Raw genomic sequence first — 11,133 nt, 5'->3', positions numbered from 1 at the left:
GCATGCTACTAGATTCTTTGTCATAAATTAATTTTCTGCACATTTGTAAAAAGCTGGACTTTAAAATTAGGTCTGTTGATAGGAGAATGAAGTTTGCATAACATTCTCCTTAATGCTGATTTATATAGTCACTAGTACTTTTTAAATAAGCCAACACTATTTTATAGTTGGATCTTATTAGTTTTAAAATCTTGCTTTTAATGTCATTTCTTATTATCCTATATTTAAGTGTATTTGTAAATAACATGTTTTTAATGTTTGAACAGCAGGTTAAATTATATTTTAATAAACATAAAGTAGTTTTTTCTTTTTTTTAATATGTATTTATTTACCTATTCCTTTTTGTTGCCCTTGTTGTTTTATTGTTGTCGTCGCTGGATAGGACAGAAAGAAAAGGAGAGGGGAGGGGAAGACAAAGAGGGGGAGAGAAAGACCTGCTTCACTGCTTGTGAAACAACTCCCCTGCAGGTGGGGAGCCAGGGGCTCCAACCAGGATCCTTACACCAGTCCTTGCACTTTGTGCCACCTGCGCTTAACCTGCTGCACTACCGCCCGACTCCCAAGTAGCTTTTTTCATAACTTATATTCAAATAGTGAAGTACTGGAACTAAACTACATTCTAATCACAAAGCACAAATACCACTCTATCTCCTTACAGCAGTTAGTGAAATCAGTGGTAAAAACACTTGATTGTTGCAAATATCAGCCAGCCTATAAATATTTGAACGAGGAACTTAAACTCTTTACCTTAATATAGCATAACTACTTGGATTCATGCCTTTAGCTATATAAAGAAGTGGAAATATAAATTTATTAAGCAAATATTAACTTTATTCACTATTTTATATTCATATTAATAATCTATAGTTTCAAAAAGAGTGTCCATGAATCATCCTTCTGAACCAACTTTTTAGGACTGGAATTTTTTACTTTTTAGAGGCAGAAATGGGAATTCAGAGAGATGAAAGAGGTAGTCACCCAAGACTGCATGATAGGTTGAATGACAGACTCAGGTCTTGAACCCATATCTTCTAACTCCATCCCAAATGTTCACTCTACCAAATCATCTCTGATCTAAAATTATGTGCTTATTTAAAAATAATATAAATATGTTAATTTATAAACAATAATTTAAATATATTAATTTATAATACTTCTCATGAATCCCAGATCATGAGTGACAGATTTAATCAATTCTTAACATAGCACTAAAAATTATTAGGGGTCAGTGACTGGAGAGAGGGATCTGTTAGCGGTCTACGCCCATCACGTCTGTGTGGGAATCCCAGGACTCCCTATCTAGAGTCCCAGATGATGGTGTGGCCTGGTAGTGAACAAAGAGTCATCTTTAAAGTATGCTAGTTTCTTTCCCTTATCCAGCTTTTGTAATCCTTACTTTGTCTGACAAAGTTAGCTTTGGAGTGATTGAGGGAAGTAGAATAGGAAGTAGGTGAGGAGGGTGTCTAGGTCTGAGTAGAAACTATTTGATTAGGTACTTTATGGTGTATTTTTAAGTCTTTGCTGCAAACTCACTGCAAACTCTTGTGTGCTTTTGCTCTCAGGTGTATATTTTCTCCTAGCTTATGGATACGTGTGTACATATGCCTTATCTCATGGGCCCTGGTCAATATCTAGGTTTTGAGGCTTTGTTAGGAAGTGCACCACCTGAAATGAATTTAAGGGATCCTATGAGCTAGGAAAGGTCTCACCAGAGTAATGAAGCTGGAAGGTTGACATTCCATGCCTGACATCTCTGGATACAATCCGAAGTGAAATATGTCAAGGTGGTACTGGTTACATTGATTAGGCTGGGATGAGCAGATGGAGTATCAATTGGTATGAATTGGGAGAAGTATGGGGGAAAGTGAGCACTACCCCAGAGGTTCCAGGACTGGGAGAAATATGAGTTTTGTAGAGAATAGGGAAGGTTCCTGCTGTATAAGGGTTAAAGGAGACAATGGTTTTTTTTTTTTTTTTTTTGAGAAAAAGAAACCTAATTTTATTATATATATATATATATATATATATATATATATATATATATATATATATGTATATGGGCAGTTGAGAATTTGCAGTTTATTTATTAGTTTTTTTTTTTTTTTATAAAAGATCTGTGATTTACAAAGTTGATTAGAGTTGAATTCCAGAATGTTTGCAAAGAACAAACACACAACACCACTACCACCGCAGGCTACACGACCTTTCAAAAAAATCCTTCACTGATTCAAATCCAATAGCAAAGAATATAAAAGCCAAAATAAACCACTTGGAATACTTCAACCTGAAACACTTCTTTACAGCAAGGGTACCACTACCTAGACAGAGAGACACCCAACAGTATGGGAGAAAATCTTTACATAGCACACATCAGACAAAGGACTAATAACCAAAATACATAAAGAGCTCAGTAAACCAAGAAACAAACAAACAAACAAACAAAAAACCACCAACAAACCTCATTAGAAAATGGGGCCAGGGCATAAACAGACATTTCACCAAGGAAGAGATCCAGAGTGCCAACAATATATGAGACAAGGAACAGATGAAAGAGTTACTACCAAACCTGAACTAGAAAAAACTCTAAGCTGTGACCCTTATCGAAGCTGCAGCTGCTTCCATTTAGCTTCTGTGGTCAAAAAGGAGCCCAAAGTGACATTTTTCCTTGACAGTCGCTATTCTGTTTGTTGTAACAGTTGTGCAACATTTCAGGAAAAGACAGTTTCCATTGTATCTACCTTTTCTTCTCTTATCCTTTTTTTTTTTTTAAACCAGAGCACTGCTCAGCTCTGGCTTATGGTGGTGCAGGGAGTTGAACCTGGGACTTGGAGCCTCAGGCATGAGAGTCTTTTGTATAAATATTATGCTATCTACTCTTGGCCCTGATCAGATCAAGTCTTTAGTAGAAATGGTCTTTTTTTTTTTTTTTTTTTGGTCTTGTGTGGTTATGTATTAAGGCTTTTTTTTTTCTTTTTTTCTTTTTACTGGATGTGGGTGATGGAACACCAGATATAGCACACCTTGCCATGTGCAAGCATGTGGGTTCAAATCCATGTTCCCCCACTTATAGAAGGGAGGCTAAGATAGTATGTTAGTATGTAGGGGTAGATAAGTCATTGATTCTGAAGACTAAATAAAGTGACAACTATATTTTCAACTGGGCCAGAAAAAAAAGTTCTAAGCCGACTGATAACTCAGAAAAACGAATTAGTAGTAGACTTTTAAAAAGTACACAAAATAAACAAGGCCTACATAAAGCAGTGATGCTGAAAGATCTTCAGTCTGTGGCATATCTGATTAAGCATATAAATAACCATGCATAAGTACCTAGGCTTGAGCTCTGCTCTTTACCTGCAGGGGGTAAGGTTCACAAGTGGTTAAATAAGTACTTGCAGGAGTTGCTTTAACTCTCTCCTCTATCTCCCATTCCTCTTGAAAATTCCTTTTTGTCTTATCCACTGAAGAAGAAAAAAATAATGGCCACTGGGAGCAGTGGATCTGTTGTACAGGCACTGAACCCCAGAGATAACCCTAGTGGAGGTATAAGATCTGTAATTTCACTTAAAGTCAGTGGTCTAAATTCACAGTGTTTTAACTAATTTACCTATCTATTTATTCCTCACAACAATACAAATTATCCTTCTAATTTCACAGGCAAAAAAACCGAGGTGCATGGTAGACAGAACTAGGATATGAATACTTGTTCAGTCTCCAAATATTATTTTACTACTCTACAACTTTGAAACTACTTATGACATCCTAGTGGTAGATAGAGTAGATGAAAGAGCAGTGAACTCTGCCAACTATAAAGAGGTCACTGTAGTCCCTGGAATCTTAATGGCAGATTGGGTAGATAAAAGACCAGTGACTCTGCCAAATATAGTCATTGTATTTCCTAGAATCTAATATTTGGTTTTAAATTTATAATGTAACCTTAAGTATTAACCATACAGAGGGATTTCTGTTTTTCTTTTAGTGATAGAATGTAAGTACTCGTTATTGGCACTTGCCTTCAAGAGATTACTGTGGAGGTGGGAACATCTGAACAAACAGCTGCTACAAAATAGTATCTATTGTGAGGAAACAGTTTGTTCCAATAAATCTAGCCAATACCAGTTAACAGTTTACAAAGTTACTTCAAGTAAGAAAAAAAAAAAGGAAAGATATAAACAGTATGAATCTGTCTTTAGAGTTTTGGAGATTTCTGAGAATTGGAATTTCAGGAATCAATCAAAAGGACAACCAAATTCCCTTCCTAATCCTCTCATACTTTATGTAATAGGTTCTGCTATTTACTTTTTTTTTCACTCATAGTAGATAAAACACTCTATTCAACTATCATATTCATTTGGTATCTAATGTGCTAGGAGATGCTTGCAAAACTCACAATTTAGAGTGCATAATATATTCTATGCCATGCTATTCACATTTGTTAGTTGCATCAACTGTATGATTAAATAAATGCTTTTATCCTGTATCATATCTTTTAAGAAAGATCTAGAGATATTCTCAGACAAGCAAGAGTAGGATAGATCCTTGAAAAAAGTTAAACTACTTCATTCTTATTTCATGCACTTATTTCAAATGTTAATCAAGTCTCTAACTGATGGTTAGAGAAGGTCCTAAACACAAGAGATTTAAGAATAACAGAAAATAAATAAATAAAAATGACAGAAAAAGTTTTTCTCTTTTTTAGTTATATTCCAAAGGGCCCATGACTATACTAGTGTTTTTTTGTTTGTTTGTTTGTTTGTTTCTGATATGCAGGTGGATCTAAGTTATTGTCTAGGGAGATGAAGTCATGGCTGGGAAAAGGATCAGAAAGCTGGATCAGGGAAGAGAGTAGCTCCCAAATATGGGAAAGATGTATATAATGACCCTGGGTCTATACTCCCAGAGCGATAAAGAACAGGAAAGCTATCAGGGGAGGGGATGGATACAGACTTCCGGTGGTGGGAATTGTGTGGGGTTGTACTCCTCTTATCCTATGGTTTTTGTTAGTGTTTCCTCTTTATAAATAAAAATTTTTTAAAAAGTTTTTCTCTGCCCTCAGTGAATTCTGACACCTACCAGTTGTGTGATTTTGAATAAATCCTTCTGAATGTCTACTTTTCCATGTGTGAAGCATAAGTAATTATAATGATTATATCCAAAAGAAAATTCTACTATATTCCAACCTGACTTAATATAAAAAATTGAGATTTAACCTCAAGTGACAAAGGTACAGGAAATTTTCTAGACAATAAAAGGCGGTATGTTAAATATATACACACACTCTCTCTCTGGAAGAAGAAACTAAGTAATTTGTAGCAAAAGATTTGTAGAGACATAATTGGATAGAAGGAGCTATAGGTTTATTGTGAACGGTTTTGAACCTGAGATATTAGAAATTGAGCAAAAGCCCCTGAAAGCTATTGTCATCCTTATGATTTAGTTAGAGAAAATGTAAAACTTAACTTGAGTCCTGCCCTTTTAGCTGGAACTTACACCACCCAGCCTTTCACAGCAAAATGATCTGGTTTCTTCCATGGGGTTTACTAAACCTGACAGTTGAAACTCCTGTCATCTGCTTAAAGATAGATATGCTTATCATTTAGTAAAATCTAATTTTAATTTCATGCATTTCTCAAAAGTCTGTGATACTGACCATCTATCCATGCACTTACTTGTTTTCTGTGTATCATCTTTGGTAAAGTATTTGCTGATATTTTTGTCTATTTTTAATTTTATTAATTTACTCTTTATTGTATTTTGTTGTACTGTTGAGTTTTAATTTACACACACACATACACACACACACACACACACACACACACACGAGTATATATTTGCAGATTTGGCTTTAAGAACATAGTGGCCAGTAAAGAGGAAAGATGAATTGTAGCTCAATAAAAGTAAAAGCACTTGCTTTTTAAAAACCCTCTGTTGGTTCACTTCCTAAAAAAGTCCGAAAACCTAGATATAGGCCAGGTCCCATTAGATAGAGCATATGTTCACGTGTATCCATAAATTAGGGCAAAATATACACCTGAAAGCAAAAATACACAATTGTCTGTAGTGAGTCAGTATCAAGTTCATAATGAAATAGTGTCCACTTAGACTTAGATACCCTCCTCCCCTACTTCCTATTATAATTCTCTCACTCACTTCAAAGCTAACCTTATCAAAGCAAGGACTACAAAGGTCAAGAGACTGGCATAATTTAACGATGACTCTTTAGTCACTATCAGGCCACTCCATGAGCTGGGGCCCTAATTGGGGAGTCCTGAGATTCCTAATTATGGGCCCCAGATAACATCAAATCGATGAGGTTTACAGTCAACAATATTTATACCCCTCTCTCATATTTGGGAGCTACTCTCTTCCCTGATCTAGCTTTCTGGTCCTTTCCCCAGCCATGAAATCATCTCCCCAGGCAATAATTAGGATCCACCTGCATATCAGATTTCAGGCTCAGGAAAAAAAAATACTAGTATAACTACAGGCCTTTTGAAATATAACTTAAATATGCCTACTAGCTATCTACAAAATGGAGGACCCCCCCAACACTTCATCTGCACTATTCCGGCCTTTTGGTCCATGATTGTTCAACAATTTGTTTGGCTTTTCATGTTAGCTCTCTTTCAGCCACCAGGTTCCAGATGCTAGCAGGATGCAACCAGACTTCTCTGGACAGACAACCCCACTAATGTGTCCTGGAGCTCCACTTCCCCAGATCCCTTTCCCACTAGGGAAAGAGAGAGACAGGCTGGGAGTATGGATCAACCTGTCAACGCCCATGCTCAATGGGGAAGCAATTACAGAAGCCAGACCTTCCACCTTCTGCATCCCACAATTATCTTGGATCCTTACTCCCAGAGGGTTAAATAATAGGAAAGCTGTAAGGGGAGGAGAAGGGATATGGAGGTCTGGTGGTAGGAATTGTGTGAAGTTGTACCCCTCTTACCCTATGGTTTAGTCAATGTTTCCTTTTTATAAATAAAAAAATTAAAAAAAAATAAAAAGCCTCTGTTAAAAGAACGAAAGGAAAAATAATTTAAAAATAACCAAAAATATTTGCAAACCATATATTCAGTCAGGGACTAGTAGTCTCAAGACTGCTTTTATTCTGCCTTTTTTTTTTAACTGTTAGTTTTATAGTTTACATTAAAGTTCTTGGCATAATTTGAGCTAATTTGTGAAAATATCTCTTTATTTTTAATCACCAGGAACATATTTGGAAATTTGTATCATTATCTACATCAAATGAACAATGAGAAAGATTGAACTAAGGATAAAATGAGATGAATTTCTCTAATATTAATAAATGATGTACTTTTCTTCAGTGGGACATCACAGAGAAGAAAGCATAAAGCATAATGTTGGGGAGAAAAAAAAAGAGTTCCTAGTACTGAGTTACATGAGTTCCTAGTTACATGAGTAGGTAACTTTCTTTCTACAAGGTGGTAGCCACGTACAAAGTGTCCTGAGCTGATTAAGAGAAAATGGGTGAGGTGGAGAGAGTTCTCTAAGAGGGACATCTACTTACCATGGATGTGGTCCCCATTGGAGCACTTGGTATAGTATATGGACGATGTTATGGCACTCTAGTGCTGTGGTGTCTCTCCCTTTAGCTGTCTCTACCCCAAATGACAAAGGGATTAGGGACGTAAAAGAATTCATATAGGAGGGTCAAGTTCCAAAACAACAGAGGGAGGTTATAGAAAATAATTTTCATATTATTTTTCATCTTTAAACACATTCCTCAAACATTCTATTCCAAAGTTAACATCAGAGATTAAATGGATTTTTCTCATAGGTGGTGACAGAGAATGTTGACATAGGGCAGTAAAGGAGACAAATATGTTTGTGTCCAGTAGAAATGGTAGCAGAACTACAGTTTTTCTGTTTGCCCTTTCTTATCATTGACTCTGATGCACAAAAACATACAAAGGGACCTGCACTGATTACCAATTATAAGAGGAGAGAAATTAAAGCCATTCTGTACCTGATGAATTACATATAGTAAGAATGGTCACTGTGAAGTTCCTATAATTGAATCTTACCTATAATGTAATACTATTACTAAATTATGTATTTTATTCAAACTGTTATTTTGATCTTAGAGTTTTTTTAGAAATGTTTCCATGGAACAAAGGTAGGAGACACATTCAATAAACAGACAAAATGAAATACCCAATCACAAACATTCCTTTAAAAGGCCACATTTTTTCTTTTAGGTTAAAGCATTTGAATTGCCTTTGAATTCTTATAGTTAAATTTTTCTTCAAATCATACAAAATTTTTCATATTCCCTTTGAAATGAAATGTTAAATGATCCAGTGATATGAAGCAAAGATTTGATCTATGAGACAGGAATGGTATCACTCCTAAAAATATTTTACTGTAACCCAGAGCACACCTACCTGATACTTTACGTATAGGACTTTTATACAAACCATCTCTTTGAATCTTTTATATAATAAAATGTTTGATGTAGCCTCTTAGCAACCCCACTTTGCTTGCTTATATTAACTGTGTTGTCAAACATGCCCTTCAGTCATTTTAAATGAACGAGCTAATGTTTGTTTCCTTGCTAATTGATTTTAATCTCTGGAATACAGCTAAATTTTCCCATTTTAAAGATTTACCTAAGTAGTCATTAACATGAGAAAGGGGGAGGGATAGAAGTGGCAGAAATCCGTATCATCACTCTGGCATATGTGGTGCTAGGGATTGAATGTGGAACCTAATACATACAATTCTAGTGTTCTTTCTGCTATACCATCTGCAGGGCCACAAAAGTCCCTATTCCAGTATTGTATTTCATAACTTGAAGAGGGGCTAAAGGAAGGGGTTGAGAATACATTGGGGATCTAGTGCATAATGGTGGAGGAAAAACTAAATGGGTGGTAGAGTTGGTGTGGACACACATACCACAGAAGGATGAGGGGTTGTATCCATAATGGCTGTCTTATAAATTATTAATCTAGTATAACATAAACTATATTTAATAAATTTTTTTACACATTCATGTTTCTAAAATGGTATGTTTTCTAAATTAATTTCATTTTACCAAGTCTGTTTTCCAGGTGGCAACCATTGTGAAATTGCCTGATTTGTGTGAACTTGGCTTATGTTGAAAAACTGCCTGAACTTGGGGGCATTACTAGGTCACTGTAACTTAAATTTCAGCCAATAGAAAATTAAAAAGAAATCGAGTAATGTATTACTCCTAGTTGTAGTTTAAAAACTTGTGTCAAGGGTGTGGCCATGGAGTAGCAGTAACCAAAAGACAACACTCATGAACAACTACATAAAGCAAAGCACAACAAAAATAAAAATGAGGCCAGGTGGTGCTCATATTACAGTGCTCAAGAACCTGGGTTCAAGACCCTGGTCCCCACTTGCAGGGGAAAAGCTTTACAAGTGGGGGTAAGCTTCTCTCCCTTTGTATCTCCCTATCCTCTCTCAATTTCTGTCTCTATCCAATAATAAATAAATAATAAAATCAATCTTCTTCTTCTAGCATTTGCCAATAAAAATCAATAAATTAGTAAAGAAAGAAACCAAAATGAAAACCAAAAATAAATCTGGAATTACAACATTTGAAGGAATTCACTGAGCCACAGGGTTATGTGGTAAAGGGCATGGGTCAAACTTTTAAGAAAAAACAACTTAAACTGGGAGTCAGCAGCCAGCAGTTGCCACCCTATGCCTGTCCATGCAGCAGAAGACTACCAGAAGCAAGAGTGCAGTCTGAAACAAGGCAGAAAGAGCCTATTTTATGTAAATCTACCCAAGGTTATACCATAGACTCTCCTCTCCAACTTACCAAGATATATAAACATCACAGCCACAGGTTCCTGCTGCCAGAACAGCAGAAACCATGCTTAGTCAGAACATGGAAAAAATACAACTGTTCAAACTCACAAAAATTTGGCTAAAAGTGTAAGCTCATTATGAAGGTAATTAACGACTCTGACCATAACATACAGACACAAAATCAAGACCTCAGAGGTCATTTTTACCAAAGAGCTACAAGACACACAGAAAACAGAGCTATAGAATATGAGGGCACTTTAGATGGAGTTGATGCTTAAGATGCCAAGTAAGTAGAGTAAATCAGCTTGAGGAGAGATATCAGGGTTGGAAGATAAAACAGCACACTCTCTCAGTGCAATGCTGTTGGAAGGGAAAGGTTTATGAAACATGAAGCAATTCTCTGTCAAATAGCAGATTCCATAAAAAAAAGGTGAGAATTATTAGAATACTTGAGGATGAAGAGGAGAGAAGAGCAGAGAAAACATTCAAAGAAATCATAGCAAAACATTTTTTCACACCTGGGAAATACAGACATCCTGAATCTGAATCAGCACTCATATCCAATGAATCTAAAATGGCCCACACTGTGATACATCATAGTGAAAGGACAGGAAAAAATATTGCAGGCTTTCAGGGAAGCAAGTATCTGACATAGAGGTTGAATCATCAGGCTTTCGTTATATTCTTATTACAAACCCTAGAGACAAGAAGGGAGTGGAATCACATATTCACTGTATTAAGAGATAAAAATGGCCAGTCATGAATGATCTATTCTGCCAAATTATCCTTTAAGTATGAAGGAGAAACTAAAAACTTCTCCAACATACAGAAATTGAAGAAATACATTATGAACAAATCTTCCTTGCAAGAATTACTGAAAGGAGACCTACATGAAAAGAAGCAAAGGAATTTCAACTCCAAATGTGCAATCAATGGTATCAATATAATATTATCAGTTAGTACAAACATCAGCAAAAGGAGAAAGCAAATACATAGGAAGAATAAGGAGTAAATGGACAGAGCAATATGACCAGTGTTGGTGAGCCAAGGCCAACTATCAAAGATAGATATTAGATCAGAAAATCTAAAATCTCAATCTCTGCCTCATCTTGGATGAAACCCACAAAAAAAAAAAGTGTTGGATGGGATGAGTCAGGAAGGGAGAGACAAATATTGGATGTCTTCACATGCAGGTAGAACTCGGGAGACAGGTCAAAAAGGATGAACACAGGGTGAATCTTGGTCTTGGGGTGATACACTGCAGCAAAGCAAGGAACTCTGAAGAAGGGTAGGAAGTGGGGGTTGAGGGGTTGTGGTTCAAGGCTGGGG

The 11,133-nt window shown here is 36.1% G+C and overlaps 1 non-coding gene across 1 annotated transcript; it reads left to right on the top strand.

The window, feature by feature from the left end:
- Nucleotides 1-2,589: 2,589 nt before the first annotated feature.
- Nucleotides 2,590-2,724, top strand: LOC132541618 (small nucleolar RNA SNORA16B/SNORA16A family). Its single transcript, XR_009552749.1, has one exon. It is a non-coding gene; the product is annotated as a small nucleolar RNA SNORA16B/SNORA16A family (small nucleolar RNA).
- The last annotated feature ends 8,409 nt before the right edge of the window (nt 2,725-11,133 follow it).

Source organism: Erinaceus europaeus, chromosome 11 (genome assembly GCF_950295315.1).
Source record: "Erinaceus europaeus chromosome 11, mEriEur2.1, whole genome shotgun sequence".
NCBI lineage: Eukaryota > Metazoa > Chordata > Mammalia > Eulipotyphla > Erinaceidae > Erinaceus > Erinaceus europaeus.
This window is presented reverse-complemented; position numbering and strand designations above follow the sequence as displayed.